Genomic DNA, 6,303 nt, shown 5'->3' on the forward strand with positions numbered 1-6,303 from the left:
AAAGGAGGAACTCAGTGGCAATTAATTAATCTCAGCCATGAGAGCTCCAAAAAATTTCCTTATAAATGCAATGTGAGATGATTTCTTCATAATTTCTGTCAGGTACAAGCTGATGATGTTTCAAGATATTGGTAAAGATAGAACTTTAGGAGCAAAGCATATGAGTATGGCATGAGAATGTGATATAATGTGTATTTCCTCCTAAAATGGAGGGTAAGAGAATGTAGTACACTGTATCATTTCATGGCCACAACTTGCTCTGATATTGACAAATCTACTCCTGGGTTATCAGTGTAGTTTAGATATTACTATGCATGCAAAGATGGGAGAGAAATTTGGATGCTGTCATGTTTTGGATGACAGAACAGGGTTTGATACCAGTTGGCTCTTTGTTCTAACAAATTCCGTGGGACCAACGACATCACTTCGTTGAATGAAAGTTTTGTTGTACCCAGCTGTTTAAGCTCACAACCCCCAGAGAACATTTAATTTAGATTGAAACCACGAAACCAAAAGGAAAAACAAAAAATGTTCACAGTATTGATGTACCATAGTAGTTCTTGTTGAGGATAGCTGGAAGTACCCAGTTGTCATCAGCTTCACTTTGGAAGAGCGTCTAATGTTTTGATTTTTATTCTCAGCAAATATATCTCAAAGTCAAAAGTCCAGGGAAGGCTAAGGGTCTGCCTGCTATGAGAAGCAAAGCATGTACACAAACTGGCTTTGTTAATCCTAATAAAAATTAATGTTGAAGGATCTCTGTTCTGAAAGTAAGGGAAGAAAACTACTGGACATAACTAGTCAGATAGAGGGGACTTGTAGCTAAGATTGTACACCACTTCAAACAGCTGGCAAGTACTTCACATCTACACACTGGAAAAATACTGTGATCAGTGGTCATACTTGTTTTTGAGTGTAAACCAGCCCAAAGTTAGATGGTCTGATGTCATACATGTACTGAATATCTGATGTTCTGTAATGCTTCCAAAATGTAATAAAAAATGATAAGTCTATCATGTACTAGTAATTGTAAAGATTTTACGGCAATGAGGCTAAAGCATAATCTGAACCATTTTGACAACTGAATGTCACTGCTGATGTACCAAGGTGCAAGCAGGAAGCCTTTGGATTTAAGAAGACTTGCCAGTCAGTTTGAAGTTGTGTATGTACGCTCCTTGGGACGAGGTGTGCTTTGAAGTCTTTGTTTCTCTCTGGTTGCTTCCTTTTCTGTCAGGGTGCTGCATACCAGTCCATCCTGCATATCTTGCAGCCGCTCTCTCACTAGACACCCCGAGGACAGAGGTAGGTTTGGCATGCGTCCATTCAGCCAGTGCTCGCAGCGACAGCAACCTTCCATTTTGTTTTGGGGGTGGGGAAGGGGGCGAGTGATGCTATCAAGTCTGATTGTTATAGTGTATGATGCTATGACATTGTTGCATGTGTACAGTGCCAATGAGCACTTGCTTCTACAGTTAACTGAATGCACAAACTGCTTTGGCAGAAAGTGATTTTTGTCAGGTGAGCTGGCTGTGATGTCATAGATACTCTTGATTTTATCAGCTTTTGTATAGGTATTTCATATTATTTATATTATTCTACTTTTTTGGGGGTGGGGGAGTACTCCGTATCCCACAGTATCATAAAGTGGGTAGCAAAGTTTGGAAATGTTTGATCTAATTAGTTGAATGCTGAATATATGGTTCCAAAAGTCAGCACTTTCGTTAGAACAAAGCAAAACAAACCCATCTTTGCACGAGTATCAACTAGAAAAGAGATTGTATTGATTTTTTTTTTTTTTTTTTGGAGGGGGGGGGGGGCTGTCATCAAAATCATGTAATATGCAGATTATGCAGTGAAGAATAATTAAGCATTGTGAAGTGTCATTCAAACTAATGTTTTAAAACCACGCTCGTCAGCCAGTGGGCTGCAAAGCTCTCATAGTTGGTACGATGTTGGTCAAAAATTAAATTTATCTTATTTGATCTAGCCCCCAAAATATTAATAGAAGCCAAAGTGGGCCTCGGGTTGAAAAGTGGCTGAGAAGCGCAAATTTGAAAAAAAATTAGAACCTCAGATGCATGCAAGAGGAGGGAATAGAACCCTGTGGGAAATGGTTCAATAGCCCAGTTAGTCCCAATTAATCTGTCAAAATAACGAATGACAAGTGATATCGCTCCCAAATACGTCTGTCATTTGGTAGTGAAAGAGCCAACAGGCTTGTCATGAGCTCACAGCCAAAAGGTGGAAAGACCCACTTTAAATTGAGGTCAATTAAGCAGGCCAACCGTCCACTGACAGTACAAGGCCATTCATTAGTGTGTGGAACATTTACATGCCCTTTGTTGTCTGTAGCAAACGAATTATCTCTTTTTAAATGAAGAACAGAGACATATTGTAAGACTAGCCAACTCTTTTGATTACCGATTCCACAACCCACTGACTTTGAAATTTGAAGATACACTGTACTATGTAATACAGTGGTAAGTTTTACCTTTTCTATCTTGTGTGCAGTTTATATGTTGTCATATTCAAATTGACTACTTTTCTGAGTAAATTTTATAGATACCAGACATTTTTCCTGTAGTACAGTCAACTTTGCCAAAGTCGAATCTATTTGGACTGAAGAAATAGCTTCGACTTAAGAGAAAATTTGACTTCTGAGGGCTTAAAATCAATAGAATATAAAGTGAAGAGGACTTGAAAAGACCTTCGACTTGGGCGAATATTTGACTTGTGCGAGGTAGTCTTCAGCAAGATTGACTGTATTTCATTGCAAGCCTTTCACACACTTGTGATTTGCTATGATTTCAGTGAAGTGTATACACTTCTGCCTTTAAATGTGGAAGTGATGAATTGCATGCATTTTAGTGGAGCAGGACATAAGCACAGATTTCATTATGTTCTTCCAGGCTGTAAAACTGACACATTGAAAAAAAAGAAAAGTTATTACAAGGTATGTTCGTATAGTGTATGTTCGTACAGTGTATCAAATCTTTATAAACTATCTGTTTGAAGAGTCGTATGTAGGTATATATTTTTTTTTGAGCAGTGCCGAAAAGAAATCAAGGATTGTTCATTGTCATTGGAGCTACTAGCAGTACATGTACCTACTTTTTATTGCACATCTTTTGCCCTGCTCTTTTGTTTTGTACAGGATTTGACTTTGTTATCTGTTTTTTATAAGTGTATACAAATGTATACAACTTTAATTCTGTTTAATGTTAACTTTAGACATGTATATTGCTTTGTCATTTATGTGTCTATCACAGTAAGGCAATAAACATGCTACTGATGTTCACTGAAAACAAAACAAAATTCCTCCACCTCTCATGTGTATTTGTAAATTGTACCTAAAACATTGTTTCCAAAACTGGTGAATTTCACTTCCGCTGATTGACGAATTGCGTTACCAGTGGCGGATCCAGAGGGGGGCGCAACCGGCGCACGCCCCCTACCCCTTTATTTTTCGTAAAAAACAAAAGAAAAACAAACATAACAATGAAATGAAACCTGGAAGTGGCACCAGAAATATTAGCCACGCCCGCCCCCCCCCCCCTTTACAGAATTCCTGGATCCGCCCCTGGTTACATCAATGTAAATGAATAAAACAAGACACCTGTCCGGTGATCAGGAGGTCATGGGTTTGAATCTTGGTGGGGTATGCACGCCCGTGTTTTCTTTTGTCATGGCTACTACTAAAAGGCTGATCAATACAGTGCCTACTTACTATTCACTTCGATGTGGGGCACTTTGTCTATCAGATGTGAGATGTAATAAAAACTTGATGCAGAAATTTCATCAGTTTAAGATTTCACTTCATTTCACTGGCTGAACATGGAAGATTTGAAGTTCCATTTCCACCGAATTGAAAGCGATGATGTCCTCTGGTCTCTAGACAGGCCTGTCTCTAGCTACAATATTGCAACATACTGTATACGCCGAATATTTCGCGAGGTCTTTATTTTTGTGAATTTCGCAAGTCGGGTGCTATTCGCGAAATTAAAGACTCGTGAAAATATTGACTCTAATCACGCTATGAATGTGACATACGCGTATACATTTCTCCGTGCGGTATAAGACTCCACAATCGCGAATTTAACCACTCGCGAAATATCGGGAAGTTCTGATTCGCGACAATTTAAACTCGCGAAATATATGGCGTATACAGTGGATGCCACACTTCATTTCAAACTTTATGGTGCGTAGTTGTATAATTTCTTGAATGACAGTGATGAAAAATGACCAAAAACATACACGGCAAATTCCATTTCAGGCGACTCCTGTAATAACGAAGTCCTTGGGACCAGCAATTTTCTGTCATATTGATTTTTTTTTGTAGATGAACAATGAATAAAGGTATTTACAGGCAATTCCCATAATATCGAAGTCTTTTGGACCGCTAATCTTCTTTCGCTACATTGAAATTTCATCGCAGCCAAATAATAAAGTATATAAAGATATGTAGATACAGTTATTTTGGGATCCTGAATTTCCGTACTTGGTTGTAACGAGAATATCGGCACAGCCATGCTCATTATAGCGGGAGTGCACTTTACTTAGTCTGGCTAGTTCTGCTGTATGTTATCTGGGCCCCTAATATGACTTTGTGACAGTAACACAAATACAAGTACTATTTTGACTCGTGGAACTAAATTTCCCAAGTGATGGCCTTTGACTGGAGGCAGAAGTCAATAACAAACCTCCAAGAGATTTGTTTTCCGAGTGTGTGTGTGTGTGTGTGTGTGTGTGTGCGCCCGCGCATGCATGGGGGGGGGGGGTATGTGTGTGTGGCAAAGAGAGAGGGGGGGCGAGAAAGTGAGAACTCTGACAAAATGTTCAAACTTACTATTTCAAATGTTAATATTTTCTGACTTTATTCATATTAAACATTATAAAAAAACATCTTTAATGTTAGTGATTTTTATTTTGATCTGTACAGGATGTTACACATACTTTTTACAGTTCTACACATACATTTTATATGACATTTTCTGGGATCATGAAATAGATCTTGTGGCAATACTGTATATCTCATTTGGTTGAGTTGTACACCAAAATACCCCCTCCTCAAAATGGTTCCATGACATTTGCTCCTGCGACAATTATTGCTCCCATGAAATTTCTTCACGCTAAGCCAATCATAAATTCTACCCATAAATATATGCCTACCCCTAATCATCATATCAAACTAAACCTAAAACCTTATCACAACCCTGTCACTGTAAGTCTTTGGAGAAAATAAGACCGGAGCAATTGTCGCAGGAGCAAATGTTGTGTCGCCCCTCAAAATAACAAAAGTTCAATGAAGAAATCGGTGTCCAATAATGGATGTTAGATTGCGTCTAGAGACCTGGGGGGCATTTCATCAACGAGTTCGTTGGAGGTTTTCACCGACAAATTTGCTATCAGCCAATCAGACGCAAGGATTTCCGTAGCTTTTAACAGTTGTCAGTGTAAATCACTGACAAAAAGTTTCATGAAACGGTCCCCTGATGATTTGAATTTATTATTTGCAATGACATATAAAATTACTGATATTCAATGACTAAAAAAAAAAATTTAAAATGGATACATAGGTCATGGAAGGAAGGGCATCATCGTGTAATTGACTCTGAGGAATCCACCACGTAAAATGAGCGACTTCTATCCTCATTTGTTTACTTTCGTTAAAACTTGATGATCTTTAGTTGATGTTTATTCGATACTGACACCTAATTGACTCCTGGGGCCTCATTCCCCTCATACATTATCACACGAAGCAAAATGCTGACTTAACATTGTTACATTAATACCTTTCTGGACGGCTGGACCAAATAGCATAAGCCACCAAAGCAAATGGAGAACATTAAGAATGTTGTGTAAAGACACCTAGCAGTACGTACTCACGTTTGTGAACTACTGTGTAATATTCTCAACACCACAGCAGTCTTCCAACCAAACAATATTAGGGAGCTTTAGATTTGCGGCGCGGACGTTTGAGACAACAAGTGCGTTGGACGTTCTCCTTTCCCCCTGGGTCGTGCTGAAAGGTAGCTTTAGATTACGCTGGGACACAACGTATAAAAATAAAATGGCGCCCCCATATGATCGGTGCATGAAGTAGCTCTCTACGTCATGAATTGAGTGGACGTAAAATTAGCCCAGAACGCGTAGGGAAAAACTTAGACGACGCAAGCTACAAATAGATTGACTTGATGCACGCTTTTGGGCATGCTCAGAACATTTTTTTTCCACTATACGTCTCCGTCGCAAAAATCTATAGCTCCCTATTTCCACCGCTGTGAGAACGGACCTCTGTAACCC

This window comes from Diadema antillarum, unplaced genomic scaffold (genome assembly GCF_040938485.1).
Source record: "Diadema antillarum isolate AM-2024a unplaced genomic scaffold, OU_Dant_1.0 seq00000069_RagTag, whole genome shotgun sequence".
In the NCBI taxonomy this organism is placed as follows: domain Eukaryota; kingdom Metazoa; phylum Echinodermata; class Echinoidea; order Diadematoida; family Diadematidae; genus Diadema; species Diadema antillarum.